The sequence below is a fragment of the Balaenoptera musculus genome, chromosome 21, assembly GCF_009873245.2.
Source record: "Balaenoptera musculus isolate JJ_BM4_2016_0621 chromosome 21, mBalMus1.pri.v3, whole genome shotgun sequence".
NCBI classification, from domain to species: domain Eukaryota; kingdom Metazoa; phylum Chordata; class Mammalia; order Artiodactyla; family Balaenopteridae; genus Balaenoptera; species Balaenoptera musculus.
Genome location: NC_045805.1, coordinates 22783972 through 22803273, shown reverse-complemented (window position 1 = coordinate 22803273; position 19302 = coordinate 22783972). Strand labels below are relative to the sequence as shown.

General features: G+C 40.9%; 1 long non-coding RNA gene across 1 annotated transcript in view; it reads right to left on the bottom strand.

Annotated features, from left to right (window-relative positions):
* LOC118887981 overlaps nt 1-19302 on the bottom strand; it is a 55334-nt gene that overhangs the window by 6531 nt on the left and 29501 nt on the right. The window contains exon 2 of the long non-coding RNA XR_005018218.1: nt 13484-13627. This is a non-coding gene — a long non-coding RNA (uncharacterized LOC118887981). The remainder of the gene's footprint in view (nt 1-13483; nt 13628-19302) is intronic.

The following is a 19302-nucleotide window of genomic DNA, read 5'->3' as shown; positions in this document are numbered from 1 at the left end:
CAAAATCTGTGACCAGTGGCTTTCTTTCCTTAGAAACAGTCAAGCTAAAGGAGAAAATGTGCAAAATCATATGTTTTTCTCCAACGTATCTCTTATAAGAACTTCAGCACTTGCAGGAGTAAAAGGACAAAATCAATTAACAAGATGCAAGCAAATATGAACGTAAAAACCTGGAAATAGCCCATCTTTCGTAGTTCAATAGTTTGCTGGGTTTCATTTTTGTTGATGTTGCTTGTGGACTTTTGTGTTTATGATTTTATGTTACGAAGATCATACGGCCATATTTTCTGCTGACAAATTATTCCTACTTCACATGATGGGATGAAACATAAATACTTCGCGCTATCCCCCAGGGAACACCATGATTTACACATGTCTCTTCACTTCAGCCACTCACTCATTCCTTCAATAGATAGTCACAGTACTCCCTACATGCTGGGCAGAGTTCTGGAGGCTGGAGATATAATCATGAGCAAATTAAAGTCCCCGTTCTCACAGAGCTTACATTCTTGCGGGAGAAAACAGACCATAAACAATAAAAGATAAATATCTAACATGACAGATGGTGATAAGGAAAGTAGAAGAAAAAGTCAGCAGGGTGAGGGGGATAAGGAGCACTGGGGGATGTGGGAGAGGGGATGAGAGTGCTGTAATTTACAGGATGGTCAAAGACGGTCTCCCTAATAAGGGGATATTTGAGCTGAGTCCACAAGAGAGGAAAGGATAAGACATGCACTTATCTGGGAGAAGAACATTCCATTTAGAGGGAAGAGCAAGTGCAAAAGGTCCTGAGGTGGGAGCACGCTTAGCATGTTCAAAGAACAGCAAGGAGGCCTCTTTGGGCAGAGCAGAGAAAGAGGGTGATACTGGCGGGTGATGAGGGCTGATAGGATGCAGGGGCGGACAGATCATACAAGGCTTTGTAGACAGGGTGACCATACATCTCACTTGCCTGAGATAGCCCTGTGTATGCCTATTGTTCTGGGATAATCTGTCATACCTCCCCCTTTCATTCTAAAAATGTCCCTGTTTATAGGATAAATCGTACGGTCATTCTATTTATGGACCATTATATGGGTTTTGGCTTTTGCTCTGAGCAAAGGAAAAAGCCACTGAAGGGTTTAAAGCAAAGAAGTAACATGCTATGACTTTCATTTTTTTTAAAAAAGGGGGGCACTGGTGGAAGCAGGGAGATCAGCTGAAGACTCCTGTGGTCATCTAAGCAAAAATAATGGTGGTTTGGGCTGCGACAGAAGTAGTGAAGAAGCAGTGGAACTTGGAATAGATCTTGAAGGTAAGGCTTACCGGATAGACTTAGAGATTGCACTGGAGAGTGACAGGAAGAGAAGAGTCACAATGACCCCAGTGGAATGTGTTTGGAACCCCTGATTAATCATATATTTTGGTTTCCACAGAACCTTCATATATCATGGAATCTGCCTGCTTGAAGTGTAGGTCTTGGTACATTCACTGTTTTTTGGTTTTTTTAAAATTAATTAATTTATTTGTGGCCGCGTTGGGTCTTCGTTACTGTGCACGGGCTTTCTCTAGTTGCCGTGAGCAGGGGCTATGCTTCGTTGCGGTGCGCGGGCTTCTTATTGCAGTGGCTTCTCTTGTTGCGGAGCATGGGCTCTAGGCACGTGGGCTTCAGTAGTTGTGGCACATGGGCTCAGTAGTTGTGGCTCATGGGCTCTAGAGCACAGGCTCAGTAGTTGTGGCGCATGGGCTTAGTTGCTCCGCGGCATGTGGGATCTTCCCGGACCAGGACTCGAACCCATGTCCCCTACACTGGCAGGCGGATTCTTAACCACTGCACCACCAGGGAAGTCCCACATTCACTGCTGATGGGAACAAAACATTCATCACCAAAAATAGATAATCTAGTAAGTAGAGATTATGGTCTGAGAGCTCAAAGACCCACAAAATGAGGAGTAAATGTATTATTGGAATCTTTCTGGAGTCTCAAATCAAACTGGCACAGGCTCTATAGAGCAGTTCAGGGCTGTTCAAAGCTGTTGGTGATTCACACAAGGTGATGCATCTCAAAGGACAGATGCTTAATCAGCTTTCTGACTCCATGGGAGGAACCAATCTTCAGCTTTGGGAGAAAATGCTGCTTGCTGAACCTAGTTAACTCCCTTTTTGCTGCACACGTAATTTTACATGGCCATTTTCCAGCAGAAGAAGATCCGTGCAGTAGATGATTCCTGCTTTGTGCCAGGCTCTCAGTGACGATGAGTCTGTCCTGCCACTTAGGGTTGAGGGAGGATCACTGGAGACTGACAATGTCGTCAAGGGGCCACGTGTGACACAGGCCTCATCCAAATCCCCAAAACTATAAAAAACGTTGAATAGTATTGAATAACTCAGAAACTTGTTTAGTATGGAACTTTGATGCCATGTTAATGATATTTTCTGGTCACTTCCTTAAGAACCCTATAGTGCTTTTATATGCCTTTCTGTTTCACTAATGAGAAATACAGTAAACATTGTCCTACTAGAATAAGGCTATCATTGACCTCTGCTAGTTCTCTCTCCATTGATTTAGGGTATTTCTTCCTTTTATTTCCACCAGAGAAGTTTTGTAGATTTCTTCAAAGAGATTTTTCACGTTTCTTTTTAAGCATATTCTGGGTATTTTATAGTTTTATCCCTAGTGTGAACGGATCTTTTTTCCATTACATTTTCTAACAGATAATTGCTATAAGATGAAAAGCAATTGGCTTTTGTACATAACTTTCTCTACATTTTACTGATCATACTTATTGGTTTCAATATTTTTCCAGCTGATTTTCTAGGATTTTCTATGTATGAAAATATATCATTAGAAAATAATCATGTTTGTGTCATCCCATTGACTATAGTCTTCCTAACAAGGTTGGATGCTGGCAATAATTGGGGGGCATTCTTGCCTTGTTCCTGACTTTTATAGGAATTCCTTTGTTAATCCACCATTTAATACGATAGTTGCTATTGGTTTCTGCTATGTAAGGAAGCTTCCTTTGGTTCCTAGTATACCGAGAATTTTTATTAGCATTAGTGGGGGTCTTAGGGTACCAGTGAATAACACCCTATCTGTTCCCCACCTTGAGTCTGGAACCTTTTCTGAACACAAGAATCAGACTGAAGCAGATCAGAACACCAGCTTAATTGGCAAGACTAATTGGACAAGGTGGCGTAGACGTTGTGGATTCAGGTGGCTTCCTAATTCTTCACCTGGGAAATAAACTCATCCGGGTCAAGGCAGGTAACAGCAAACCTCCTCCACAGAGACACAGCTGCCCTGATAAATACAATACCACATGGAAAGAAAGCATTCCAGAAAGGAGCCTCTCTCGCAAGTAAGCACATGTAAACCAGAAAGGGCAGAGCCAAGAAATCTCAGACTTTTCTCGAAAACTCAACAGACATTCCGAGGGGAGAAAGATACAGAGAGAGGACAGACACGTTATTCTTAGAAATTCCTCTATGGGGACTTCCCTGGTAGTGCAGTGGTTAAGAATCGCCTGCCAATGCAGAGGGCACGGGTTCGAGCCCTGGTCTGGGAAGATCCCACATGCCGTGGAGTGACTAAGCCCGTGCACCACAACTACTGAGTCTGTGCTCTAGAGCGCGTGAGCCACAACTACTGAAGCCCATGTGCCACAACTACTGAAGCCCGCGCTACTAGAGCCCATGCTCTGCAACAAGAGAAGCCACCACAATGAGAAGCCCGTGCACTGCAACGAAGACTAGCTCCCGCTCACAGCAACTAGAGAAAGCCCACGCGCAGCAATGAAGATCCAATGCAGCCAAAAATAAATAAATAAATAAATTTCTTTAAACTACTCAATCTGTTTTAATACTAAAAGTATTAGTATTAAAAGTAATTTAAATATTACTTTTTAAAAAATAATTTAAAATATTAAAAGTAATATTAAAATCTACCACTAATATTGTGATCTATTAAATTATTATCAGCCTCCCAATAGTTTTATTGCCTTATGTACATCTTAGCTATGTTAATCAGTGCATGAGGTTTTATAACTATAGGTTTTGTCTATTGTATTTTTTATCATTTTTAATATCATCTTGCCCCATTTAGATCCTTTTGTTCTTAATTTTACTTTGTGTGATATTCTTGCCACCCTGCTGTTTTTTGTTGTTGTTGTTGTTTTTTCAGTATTTATTTATTTATTTGGTTGCACTGGGTGTTAGCTGCGGCAGGCCGGCTCCTTAGTTCTGGCATATGCACTCTTAGTTTTGGCATGCATGTGGAATCTAATTCCCTGACCAGGGATTGAACCCGGGCCCCCTGCACTGGTAGCACAGAGTCTTATCCACTGCACCACCAGGGAAGTCCCCACCCTGCTGTATTTTTATTATGCTTTCCTAGTATATCTTTTCCCACTCCTTTATTTTAAAACTTATTGTGAAATTTTACTGTACAACCTTGTAACAGTTATGCAGCTAAATTGTTTTTGAAACAATCTTTGTTTTGGTAGGGATTTTAACCCATTAAGGTTGATTACTTTCACTTACTTGAGCTAACTGTTAGAAATATAGTACAAATATCTTGGACAGATGAGGGCTTGGGCTCATATATTCTATAAAATTTTTTCTTGCTCTCTCCTATTTTAGCCAGAGCTGGTCCTGAAGAAAATGATCAGCTTTGCACTGAACAAATGTAGGATTTTGGTGAATTTGGGCGGCAAGCAAATGAGGGGTTAACCGCCTCGACTTTGATCTATTGTTGGCATCGTATGCGTAAATGAAGTAGAGGCACAGAGTAGAGGTCTGTGGGCCATGTTCTCATGGCAAAAACTACGTTTACAATATTTCCATGCATCTCAGCTCCTCTGCAGTGATGACTGCTGTGGCAGCAATGTTGTTCTATAGCTTGTCTTAAAGGGCCAGGCCAACGATTTTAGGGTATTAGAGTACAGAGAAATACTGAGAATGCTGCATTTGTCAATTCTGTCTTTCTTTAACAAGGGGATGGCATCCTTGCTCAGGATAATCTCAATAAATCTCCAGGTCTCCAGAAACCCTTCGTGTTCTTCATCATCCTAACTTCTTCAGAAATTGGGCAGAAGTCAGTGCTTTGCATGTTGAGAGCTCTGATGGTTCCCTATTCTATTAATATGAAAATTAAACTAGATGAAAAGACAAGGTGACTGTATTGAAAGAAAACAGATGGATTGGCTAACAATCCTCTTTTGTTCTGTTTGAAATACTCTAAGTAAAATCAGAGAAAGAAAAGACAATATATTTTTTATTCCATTCCCAACGCTCCTCCTGTAAAAGATACTTGAAAAGAAAGCCTCTAATAAATGTAGAATCCTAAGTAAGAAATAAGACAGCCTTGTGATGTCTCTGGAAGAATAAAAGGTAAAATTTGCATTACTATAGAAAGTTACTAAGGGTGATGTTATGAGAAGGAAAAGTGAGGATTTTTTAAATGACATTTTAAAATTCACATGTAATTTCTCACTTGTGTAACTAAGTACAGGCACTTAAGGTAAGATGTTAAACTAATTTATGTATATTCTAGGATTGAACAGGTAGGTAAATATACGAGGACTAGAGTTCTCATTGTCAGAGAAAGGAGTTACAAATGAGAAAGGAGGAAGGTAAGAAGGAGCCCTATTGGTTCAGATTGCAATTGGAGATAGTAGGCACTTGCGGTTTTTAATAGGTGTACAGATATTAATAGAAACAAATGTGTCTATAATATATATTTCTTAGCTCTGCCCACTGAGAGGCCTAGAAGTAATGACACTTCAACAGCAATGAGAACAACCATCTCCAAGATCTTAGACTCTAAACACCATTCTCCAAGAAAAGGAACAGTCTTCCTTGAAGAAATAGCTGATTCCAGGGCTGGAGCAGGGAAAGAACCAGATGAGCTTGGAACATCTTGATACGTCAGAAAGTAACAAAGAAAGTGCCCGAGGAATGATAGGGGCATGTCACAAAGGACACAGGAACCTCTTTGAAGGGGCTCCTAATGGCCAAACCCAGGGATAATTTGAACAAGAAAATAAATGATGGTAGTAATGGATTGATAACTCATAGAAAAAAAATAAGAATCCATGAGCCCTTACTGATATGAACAATTTTAAAATAAATAAATGAGAGAAAAGGAAGCTCTTCCTTACTGTACAATTTCAACTAAAAAACATAGAAGGAATGATAGAAACCCACCATTTGGAAAAACACCACAGTAATAATTGCTTCAGGTAAGAATCATCAAAGGATGCTAAAAGGAATAAGTGAATGTATGATGAGAAACAGGATATTTAGTCTCAAAGTAGCTCTTCATAAGAGACTTAGTGTTTACAAAGGGAAAAAAATAACTAGATAAAAAGAATGAAATTTTGCCATTTGCAACCACATGGATGGACCTAGAGGGTCTAAGTGAAATAAGTCAGACAAAGGCAAATACTGTATGATATCACTTATATGTGGAATCTAACAAATAAAGCAAACTAGTGAGTATAACAAGAAAGACACAGACTCCCAGATATAGAGAACAAACTAGTGGTTACCAGCGGGGAGAGGGAAGCAGGGAGGGGCACGACAGAGGTAGGAGATTAAGAGTTACAAACTACTAAGTATAAAGTAAATAAGCTACAAGGATACCTTGTACAACAGGGAATATAGCCAATATTTTATAATAACTATAAATGGAATATAACCTTTAAAATTGTGAATCACTATGTTGCATACCTGAAACTTATATAATATTGTACATCAGCTATGCCTCAATAAAAAAAGAAAACTGTATAAAGGAGGAGCCCAGGAGACACCACCTTAACCAAAGTGCACCTCACCAATAATGGGACATTTCTGATACATGTGCCAAAGATACACAACCTGAATCTCATCACAAGGAGCCATCAGGCAAACCCAAACTGAGGGATATTCCACAAAATAATTGGCCTGTACTCTCCAGAAGCGTCAATGTCATGAAAGACAAAGAAAGATGGAGGAAACATTGCAGATAAAAGGAAACTAAGGGGACAGGAAAATTAAATTCCAGGTGAGATCCTTGATTGGATCTTGGACCAGAAAAAGAACATTAATGGGCCAAGTGGCAAAGTTTGAATGTCTAAATATTAGATCTTAGTACTGTATCAAGCTTAATCTCCTGATTTTGATCGTTGTACTAAAATACTTCCATAGCTGTGACCATGTCAGATGTTAAATTTGGGGACTCTGGGTGAAGGATATACAGTACTTTTTTGTATTTTTTAAACCCTGAAATTATTTCAAAATAAGAGTTTAAAAACGGGGAAAAAATGCTCCCAGCAATACTTTTCTGTGGATAGGCAATACATCCTTGCCTCTTGCCCTTTCCATGTGGTTTTGAACTTGGGAATTTGCTGGGCTGTGAGATCCCCACACCTTACAGCAGTTATAACCATGTGTTTAGGCTCCCAAAGACTGAGTCCAGACGAAGTAATACACAGCACAGACACAGTCTGGGACAAGCAAAATTCTTGTCTTTTTTTCCTCACTGTATTTTCTTCTTGCTTTCTGGCCACATCAGCTTTAGGCTGCAACTAAAACTAGATGAGGTCCAATCTCTTCAAAATACAGCCTGGGGGACTTCCCCGGTGGTCCAGCTGGTTAAGACTCTGCACCTCAAACGCAGGGGGCGCGGGTTCGATCCCTGGTCGGGGAACTAAGATCCCACATGCCACACAGTGCGGCCAAAATTAAAAAAAAAATTTTTTTTTAAACTACAGCCTGACAAGACACTTATGGTAGTAAGTTCAGGCCACGAGTTGAGACTCCTGCGGATGCTGGGCTGGGATGGGGGACAGGATATGACTCCCAGCCACTCATCCCCCACTTGGAAAAAATTCTGCTGGCCTAAAGTCTGTATTCGGACAGATAAACGCTCAGGTGTCCTGTGACAGGAGACCAAGCATCTGCCTTCAGTACAGGATAAAACTGATTCTGGTTCCTGGGCAGGTGCTCACCTCCATGGAGGCTTCAAAGACAGGAAAGAGTGCTGAGGGAGAGCGCCCAAGAGCCGAGACCAAACCTTCTCCCTCCAAGGGCGTCTGGTTGCTGCCCACATTCTCCTGCAAGACTGCATTTCTGCTGGGATTTAGAGGCTTCAGAAGTTTATACTTTATATTCTCATTCCTCAGAGACAGAAGGCCTGGTCTTTCATTCCATTTAAATGAAAATAATTTCCCTTAAACCCAATGGTTGGTTTTTCTTGATATGAGTTGTTTGGTTGTGGGCTCCTTTTGTACTAAACCTAATAGATTTATTCTAATATCCTTGCCTACATGAAAAAAATGCAGTGTACATTAATTCCTCTCTGAATCATTGAGAGACTGTGGGTATGATGATGTATGGTAATGACCATACAGGTAACATTAGGAATAGTCGTGTCTCATAAATGGGAAATAAGCAACCATGGATCACCGTGCATATTTCTTGCATTTTCAATACACGCCAGAGCTGCAAAGTGGGTCTGGCGGAAGAAATCGCTGCTGGATTAGTTTTCTGCTGCAGATATGGAAAATCATTCGATTTTTGCTGGAGCAGGACATCCTATTTTCTGTTTAGACCTTCAGACACTGTGTGTGTGCCTGGATTCCCAAGTAAGTGAGGCCATGAGAGGGCTGCCCTAACCATCCAGGGACTTCGGCTCAGGCTTACCTACAACCTCCCAAGAAAAATATGCAAGACTCTTGAAAGATGCTAATGGAATGCCATTTGCACCGACTTTGAAATTATCTTGGAGGTGAGGAATCAAGATGGAAATTGGTGACTTTAAATTTTAATTTTGAATCCTGCTCCTACCAACACTAAACCTTCCCTAGGGACAAGCTGCTTAGTCATCTGCATGTATGACAAGTTCCCACCTCCTGTTGCCAGTTGCTGCTTGCTGCTGGCTGAAAAATATGTTTAAAATTGAACTTTTTTTTTAAGAAAAGAAAAAAACCTAAGACCCCGAAATAGGGTACTTTTTCCTTCTGGGAAAAACTTGCTCAAATGGAGAGTTTTTAATGAATACTGATAAGTCTGAATATGAAATGAATGATTAACAGCTCTGTAAGCCAGTGACAGATGTTCAGCCCAATAAAACACAGCCTTGTATGCCATCGGCAGCCCTCCCAACAGAATTAAAGTAGAGTTCTCATTAATATAGAAAACCTCTCCTGTCTTTCTTCCACTTGAAAAGAGCCGCTTGGTTTCCTCAATACCAGACGGGTTGTTTTAAACACTCGTTATAATTTATTGCCTTGGCACAGGCTTTATGGTGAGAAGCGTGATTGTTAAATTTCATTTGTACAAATCTCATTATTTTTTAATTATTTTGCAGCAAAAACAAAAATTGAAGATAGCGCTAAAATACACAGGCAATTCTAACTTATATTCTAAGATATAGAACAATAACAGAAACCCATAGAGCATTTTTACAGGTTGGACTCATCTAAACCAGGCAACATGTATACAAATGAGACAAATTCGAGATAAGCAGACACGGAAGGTAAATGCTTTGCTGGTGTTCACCAATCAGTAGGAAAACCCAGATCAGAACTGGGAGTTCCAGAAAACCAGGCCAGAACAAAGGACAGAGGGTGGGGAACAGTGGAACAAGTTGTTTTTTCCATGGTGAAATCATAAAGCTCTTTGTAAGCCCACAGTTTAGATGTTGGTTGATTTTATTTCTCATCTTTTCTTGCCAATGTTATTTCAGAAAATTAACATCATGAATTTGAATGGAGCTATGTCAAATATAAACCTTTTTTTTAAACTGTCTTGAACCATAATTTTATACATATATCAAAAAATTTTTTTTAAATGAGGATCCTGTGACTTTTTAAAAATGGCCTACTTTGAAGATTCCCAAAATGCAAGAAAGGTACTATGTAGAAGTGGTTAGTGAGGAGGCCTGTTTATCTGCAACCACAAAAACCGCTCCCTTAGGCATTTACTTGTTTGTTTTTTGATCATTAGTTACTTGAACTTGAGTTAGGGAACTCTTGGTCTGGAGGAACAATGGAAAAGAAAGTAGAGAATCAGAAAACCAAAGGGGTAAGCAAATTAGGATTTCAGTGATTTCTAGCTTGACTATTAATGTTATACCATGTTAATTGTTTTGTGGCATTTATCAAAATCTGTTATTATTCAATTCATTTACTAGTCGGTTTATAACCCTCCTCTCAAATGCAAGCTCTGTGAAGTCAGAGAGCTTCCTTGCCTTGTTCAGTGCTCTAATTAATGCCAGAGCTCCATCCAGAGTCTGACACATGGCAGGTAGAATTCAGGGATGATTTTGAATGAATAAGTACAGGAATGAATGAAATTCATAATCAATAAATCAATACAGAATCAACAAGGAATCATTAACAAATAGTGGGTTGGCCAAAAAGTGCCTTCGGTTTTTTGGGGGGTTTTTTTAAACATTTTTATTGGAGTATAATTGCTTTACGGTGGTGTGTTAGTTTCTGCTTTATAACAAAGTGAATCAGTTATAGCCTTCGGTTTTTAAGTAAAAATAAAAGATACATTTTTCATTTTCACCAAGAAATTTATTGAACAACGTATTCACCCTTTTGTTCCACTAACTTCTGCCATTTTTCAGGCAACTTCATAATTCCATCTTCCCAAAACTTTTTATCTTTCTGAGCAAAGAACTGTTCCAGGTGCCTTTTACAGTCTTCCAGGGAATTGAAATTTTTTCCGTTAAGAGAATTTTGTAAAGACCGAAATAAATGGAAATGCGAAGGTGCAATGTCTGGTGAATACAGGGGATGAATCAGAACTTCCTAGCCAAGCTGTAACAGTTTTTGTCCGGTCATCAAAGAAACATGGGGTCTTGAGTTATCCTGATAGAAGATTATGTGTTTTTTGTTGACTGATTCTGGATGCTTTTCGTCGAGTGCTGCTTTCAGTTGGTCTAATTGGGAGCAGTACTTGTTGGAATTAATCGTTTGGTTTTCTGGAAGGAGCTCATAATAGAGGACTCCCTTGCAATCCCACCATATACACAACATCACCTTCTTTGGATGAAGACCGGCCTTTGGTGTGGTTGGTGGTGGTTCATTTCGCTTGCCCCACGATCTCTTTTGTTCCACATTGTTGCACAGTATCCACTTTTCATTGCCTGTCACAATTTGTTTTTAAAATGGAACGTTTTCATTACGTTTAAGTAGAGAATCGCATGTGGAAATATGGTCAAGAAGGTTTTTTTCGCTTAACTTATGTGGAACCCAAACATCAAAGCGATTCACATAACCAAGCTGGTGCTAATGATTTTCAGTTCTTTATCTGGATATTTTGAGTATGTCGGCTATCTCCCGCCTGGTATAACATTGATCGTTCTCAGTTAATGTCTTGATTTGATCTCTATCAACTTCAGCTGGTCTACCCGACCGGGAGCATCATCCAGTGAGAAATCTCCAGCACAAAACTTCACAAACCACTTCTGACACCTTCAGTCACAGCACCTTCTCCATACACTGCACATAGCTTTTTTTGCATTTTTACCTTTCTTGAAATAATAAAGCATAACAGGCCAAAAATGTTGCTTTTTTTCTTCCATCTTCAATATTAAAATGGCTACACAAAAATTCACCGATTTTGATAAGCCTCTTTTTAAATGCACGCTGATATGACAGCTGTCACAATCTAACAAAATTGTTTCGAATGAAGTTAAAGACAACTAAGTGCTACTAGAGCCATCTTACGGAAAAAGAACTGAACGAAACTTTTGGCTAACCCAATACATTAATGGAAAAAAAAGATTGCTTTAAGAATTTATGCTCTGTCATTGCAAGCACTCCCATCATGTAAAGGCTGAGTGGTCTCTAATATTCCATAACTGAGAAGGAACACACTCCTCAGTCTCTCCCATGGATCATGGTACCCACGACATAGCTACACCCATCACCAACTTTATTGGCATCTTTAAAGATGTTGGTTCTGACTGTTTTCAGTTTTGACTATTATGGAATGATCCTGCAGACTTTTTTATGTGTTGTCATTTTTCTGAAACTTTCATCTGAATTACAAAAGTTTCTAAACTAACACTTTGGAATGAGTCCTGGAGATAGTGAGAGACAACATTTTGTATACCTTCTTATTCTCAATTTGCTGAGGAAGCATTTCTTAAAACTCTGTGGGGGGGGGTGGGGGGAAAAGCCCTACTCCTCAAAACCAGCTGGAACTGAAGAAAAGTTGTTTAAGAAAAGTATTGATTGTCAGCAAAAGATAGAAGTTATTGAAGGTAAGTTTAAGTTTTCATGGTATTATCGTAACCTCATTTTACAAGTAGGGACTCGCAAAGGAATGTGAATGAGGACATCGGGGCAGCGTGTATCATTAGGGCTCCTCTGATACCAGTCACTGTGAGGTCAGTACTGGAATTTCCTGAGCTCTGATTCAGTCATTCTGAGCTACTTCCTAAAACAAAGCTCCAGCCTCCGCCGGCATCAAGAAGAATCAAGTCATCTTGGCCCCAGAGGCCGGGAGGTGCCAGAGTGTCTTTGGGGTCCTGGTAGGAGAAGCCAAGAGTGGGCTGGGTCAACAAAGCCTGTTCTCTGTTACCAGAGCTCCAAGTGAAGAGAGGCATTCCAGGGGTGATAAACTTGGGAATAGAGAGAAAAATTAGTGCAATCCTGGAATGCTCAGGCTAGAAGGGACCTTCATTTAACAAATGAGTAAGTGGGACCCAGAGAGGTAAAGTGACTTATAAAAGATGAAATCATGGTAGAAAAACAGATGGCAGGCAGGATACAGGTCCTAAGTGGATAGAAACAGAAGGTCAAGTTTGATGGTGAGCACAGACTTGTCAAATCCTTCTGTCCAATGGAATAGATTCTCCAGGAAGCCCTCATCCTAAACGTTGTTCTCTTTTATTGGCGGGAGTGGGCGGGGGGTTGTCAAAGAGAAAGGAGACAAAAAGAGACTCATATTGCAGCAAATACATAGGAGAAGTTCCAGCAATGGCACAGAGCTGAGTAGGCATAATTAGGGAAGGCAGTCCCTAGAGTCATTGAAATATAGTTAATGAAACCAGGACATTAAATTCTAAACTTGATGCCACTGTGCTCAGATGCACGGAAGCTTTTGCAGATAGTAAGAAAGCTCTGATCTGTCAATGAAGCATTCTGATTCTGACCTGCAGGGTACAGAGAGGAGGGGTGGCAGTGACAGAAAACCATGACAAGGGAGGGAAGGTCCCGATGGGACATGACAGAGACATTGCCTTCAGCCACTGTGGGCTAAGGGTTTCCCAGTGGTACCCAGAGCCTGAAGCTATCACCAGACTACAGCGAATCCCAGGGAGCTTTGGTGGGCATCGGTTATGCACCCAGGACTGGTCAAGGGGATTGGTGAACTGTACGTACATCATTCCAAACTGGGGCTTCTGTCATTCTCAACTCATCCCTTTAGAGAGTCCCTCATAGCTAAAGAATTGTTAAAGGTAAGCCTTAAACTTTCCTAGTTTGCCAACATTAAATCTTACCAGCTCACAAGATTGGGGAACCCAGAGTGGACATCCACTGGAGAAGCTCACTGCACAGAGATGTGTCTGAAGAAGGTCCCCTCCAGCCTAGGTGTGCTGCACAGGACTCATGCTTCTCTGAAGCTCCAGAAAGAGTCAGGGAACCTAGGTAGGGCAGAAGTTTACAACCAGAAAGAGCATGAGTGTGGAGGTGGGCAGGGCTGGGCAGAGCCCTGGGCTCTACATCTGAGTGACCCTGGCCTTTGAGTTCAGTGACCTTCTATTTCCTTATCTGTGTAACTGGGACAGGGTCATTTAAAGACTAGAATAATAAACTGAAAAAGTAGAAAAGGTCTTAACACAGTGCCTGGCCAAATCAGAGGTACATATGTTCATTTTCTGTCCTTTATCTGGACAATAAACCTGTGTTCACTTCCCCAAAACTTTTTAAAATTGTGGTAAAAAAAACCACATAACATAAAATGAACCATCTTAACCATTTTAAAGTGTACATTTCAGTAGTGTTAAGTATATTCACACTGTTGTGCAATCAATCTCCAGAACTCTTTTCATCTTGGAAAACTGAACCCCTATAGCAATGAAACAACTTCCCATTTTCTCCCTTCCTCCCAATTTTTAATTGAAAAGAACATCAATCACTACTTTGAACAGCTGCCTTAGCAGGTTTTTCTAATGAACTAAATTTCCGATTAAAAAAAACAAAAACAGAAGCGAAGACATCAGAGTTGTTTAACAACTCGAAGTTCATAAAGGAGCAAGCAGTGAATTAAATGTGTCAAGAAGACTGATCTGGTAAAACTCCATTTTAAAAAAATCACAAGGGCTCAAAATCGCCATGTTATATTAACGCTGCCAAATAGAAGCATACAGCTTCATTACAAAGACAACATGCAAATATTTCGCAGGTCTATGTGATTGGGGTGGGAGAGAGAACAGGAAAGTCGAGTATACAATAAAGCAGTGTTTTCCAGGCTTCTCTGATGATAAGAATCACCCAAGATACTTGTTAAAACTACAAATTCCTGGGCCCCATCCCAGATTCACTGAATCAGAATCTCCAGGTTGGATTCCAAGTATGAAGTTCTAAAACAACGATCTTCTAGAGGGTAAGCGATCTGTATCTAAGTACATGTCCATCTTCCAAAAAAGCTGCCTGGTAATGCTGATGACAATATAAAACAAGAAACTGAGTACAGCAGCTCCAATCTGTCAGCCCCTGAGAAGTGAACTGAAATGTTTATTCCAAGCACTGAGCTGCAATTAGCCACAAATGCAGCTAATTGTTAGGGAACACTGTTAGGGGCGCTTGGAACAGAATCAGGGACACAGTGCCTGTAGCGTTTGGGTAGAAATGAACTAAAAGCACAGGTTCTAAATATAACATGGGGGAGGGGAACACGCCCCATGCACACCCATGTCCCAGTGACCCTTCAAACTTCCAGAAGAAAAAAGTGTAACTTTTCAAAACATGCTAGAACATGGAACCAGTCTATAACACATGGCTCTAGGTGTTCTTTGATAGTGAAAACATTACTAGCTTTTCATCAAGATGGAGACTGAAAACAAAGAAAAGCTAAGCACCACCTCCTAGAAAGACCTGCCGAGACTCCCACCTGGGGCCGCTGGTCCCGGGCGCCAGACCTGCTGCAAGCAACCAAGCCAATAAGAAGGGACGATCCTGTGGGTACCAGTGGGAACTGGGCATGGGCACTGAAATGGAAAACCAAACCACAAGAAGAAGTTAACTCTGATTCCGAGCTGGGGCGTAGCTCTGTGGTTTTGTGCCTATAAAGCCCCCAGCCCCGTGCCCCCAGCCTAGCTCCCATTAGGATGGATTCTAAGAGAACCACCCCCCATAGGCTTCTACCCTGATTATTCCACACTCAGTTACAAGTAAGACTTTTAATGCCACCATCCATAGCCATCATCCTTACTCAATGTTTTTTATTTACTCTCTTGATTTCAATACCTCTGACATTTATCAAAAAAGAAAAATACGAAAGAAACACTTCCTTGCAAAGTTCAATCAATGCTCTCAATTTGCTGAAAGGGTTTTTTTTTATTTCTGGATGTGTCTTTCACTTCCAGTAGTCCAAGCATTGACTCATATTCAATTCATCTTGCCAGATTTTCCATTGCTCTTCCTTTCTTCTTTTTGAAGGAACAGTAGACTGTGCTTAACCGAAGTCATTTAGAAGGCCATGGCATGGATGGAGGAGAAAGTGGGGATTGTATCAAACCACGTGCGCCACATTTAAAGAAATCCCATGTGTGTCTAAATTCTAGACAGAGCCACCTGGCCTCAGATAAAACTGCCTGTTTCAGTTCCTGCTTCCTCCAGATCTGCATTACTGAATTTTGGTGTATCCTTATGAATGAATGCTGTTCAAGTCACTGATAAAGAGCACAAACCATTGTAAACCCCTTTTGCTATTGCAACATTTCATACATCTGCTGCTGCTGGATCGTGGGTCAACTGTAAACGAAGAACTATTCAAGGTCAGAGTATGGAGGACCGGGAAATCCAGAAAGCGTTGAATATGTCTTTGAGGGTCCTTAAGTTTTGAATACGATTCGATTCTCAAAACCGCTCACACTTACAGCATGTTTGCAGTTCCTTAAAATGTACATACTCGATTAAAAATTGTGCCACATTTTCCACAAATACATAGGAAGTGGTCTATCCAGAATAAAGTAGAGTTTTAAGAGTGCTGCATTTCTCTGATAGGACGATCTTAGAAATCACTTGTGGTAGAAGTAAAAAATTAAAGGAACACATTTAAAGGCCAAATTAACCTTTCAAACAACCTAAAAGTAAGATTTGTACTTGGGGGAGGGAAGGCAGATACAGGTATAACTCTATCCTTAGTGCCAAGGAGAAAAGTGATGACAAAAATAATTTTAAACAGCAGAAAGTACATTATTTTTCCAAGCCTTCCCAGTTGTTCTAATTATTCATTGGTCATTGTGTCAAAACAATAGAGATAGAAACCCATATTATTCATAAGGGTAGAACTACATATACCAATATTTTATCTGGATTCCACATAGGAAATGCCTAGATACAATAATACGAGAGAAAATACTAGGGAAAAATGAACCTAAATCAGTAACTCCTAGAAACAGGGGGGAAAGCTAAGGTAGTGCAAGCATCTGCTCCCGAATTAATCCCACGGAAATTTCTTAAACTGATATTATGGAGAACTTCGACTCCCCAGAGAGGGCTGCAGTGATTGGGAAAGTTGTGAGCTGGCCCTAGGGGCAAGGCATCTGGTGACTCACAGGATCCCTGGAGCCCCGAAGGGATAAAGACAATGAGAATTCAGCAATGAATATTTATAAAACTTTGCTACATTCCAGGCACTACGCTAAAAGTTTAACCTACATCATCTAATTTAATCCACAATATTCCAATGAGGTACATGCCATTAGTACCCCATTTTACAGACTAAGAAACTAGGTTTTACGAGGTAAAGAGAGTTGTTCAAGTTCACACAGCTAGTTAGTAGCACTTCTGTTCATGGTAGAACTTGCTGGGTCTTCTTAACATTACACAGCGTCCACTATCTTGTATACACTAGATTAACCACAAGGACGTACTATATAGCACAGGGAGCTATACTCAATATCCTGTACACACTCCAGAGCGCCAGAGCTCTGTGCTTCTACCATTTTGAACTTTATGTTCCCGTCAAACAGGAGTGTTGCTCCCGGGTTCAGAAGACCCTTCGCCATCTCACCTTTGCTACCCAACCTCTACCTACGTTTCAATCTCAGCTCTAATGCCTCCTCCCTGGGAGGCTTCTCCCCCTAGTATTCCCATCGTATCTTACTGTTCTCAGTCATGGGACTTAACTCCCCGTAATCTGAGCGCCTGATGACTTGTGATTTTCCCCCAGAAGACTACCCGCTTTGAAGGCATGAATCAATGTTGCTCACTCGTGTACCCCTGGTGCTGAGCACGGTGCCTGATACACAGCAGGTGCTCAAAAAATATCCCTTGAATGAATGAATCACCTAACTACTCCATTTACTGTTAAGGAAACAAAACTTCAGAAAGGTCTGTAGCTTGCCCCGTGCCACACAGGACGCTGGAGCACAGACATGGAGTACAGGTGAAAAGTCAGGTCTCCTAACCCCTGGCTGGGGCTCCTTCTACTTTGCTGCTGCCACCCTCTTACCCAGAATGTCTCAGTTCCCCCTTCACCATCTCAGTCCTCCCATCCTTGGGGCCCCAGCTCTGTCCCCTCCTTGCTGACAATGACCTTGGAAGGCCTGTTCAAGGTCACATTTATCAGATAATTGATCACAGGCTACTTTGTGTTAGAAATTCCACTGTGGTTACCAATTGCTTCTAAACCTCTTCTACCCAGAGCTAGTGCTCGCCTACACCCCTAGATGCACCTCCACTTCACTTGTAGCCTGTAGCAGGGCTCAGGTCAATGTTAATTTGATTTTGCAGCACCAGGCAAAACATAGACAACACTTCCTCTTTCCAAGGGTAGTAACAGTGAAACAATAAATGGAGAGCTCTCCCCCAACAAGATGGCCTGGGATGGCAACATGGATTCTCATTCCCTCTTCTTGCCTCAGTTCTAAGAATGGCAACACTTAATACCCAGCAACATTAGTCCTAGCGGCCCCGTGTTTCCTGACACCGGGCCCCTCCCTCACTGTATATATTGATTTAAGGAGGGGCCTCCGCCATCTCTCTTATTCATACCCATCTCTTCCCTTGCCTGTTAGCTATTCTCCAAATTGAGCTATTCAAGCCAATTCATCAGATTACCTCCGGAAACACTGCAGGCTGGTCAAGGGATGAGAACAAATAACATAGAGATTTCAAAGCCATTACCAAGTGATCTGCTAAAGGAAGGAAACTGAACAAAAAGGAGAGGAAGAACTTCAACGAAGCCATTGAAACGTCCCCAGGAGTAATGTAACACAGATGCCAGCAGACAGGAAAGGGCACAGAAAGCCAAGTAGCTGAGGTTGGTGACTCTGTTCATATGAGTTGTCCCTCTGACCCTAAGTCAAGAAAAATAAAAGAGTAAAGTACAGTCTGCCATATATACATTGTCCCAAAGAAGAGGAAATATTAAAATATATTATTGGAGGGTAAAAAAGCCTGGTTTCAGGAGAAAAATCTTGGCCCATTTCATTCCTCTGTTACATGGTAAATACGTTCATTCATCATCTAGCCACCCTATCTCTTTGAAATTCTGTGAAACACTGCCTACTTCATCTTGAAATATCTGTGCTTGGAGCAGAATGTGCAGTTTAAGCACAAAAGCTTTAAAATGCCACAGGAGTAATATCAAAAATCAGCTTAAGAACTTAATGCAACCAGAAAAAAGACCAATAAATCTCAGGTCTGAGTGCATGTGCATTTTAATAAGACAATTCTTGCGTACAGTATTACAGTTTTGCTTGCCAAACATAAGACACATTCCCGTGTCCTATGCTCATAATTGTAATAAAAGGTCTTACTGTAAACGGTACAGGCAGGAGCAGAAGGGGCATTTTGGATTAAGGAGTTTTATGAAGGAGGCTGACTTACGGTTGCTGGGAAAACTTACCATTGATTTTCCAGCTCAAATCCTGGATTTGAAGCTAGGCAGGTGAGTCTTGCTTTTTTACATTTTTTTTCAAACAGTTTTTGGTTTTTTAAAATGTTTATTATGTGGAAAGATGTTCTCATCTTTTACTCCCCTGCCCTCACTTTTTACTTGACTGGAGACGCGGTATTTACACTGATATTCATCCACACAATTATCTCTAAGTGCTTAGGAATGCTCAGATGGTCTTTTCAGGGTTGG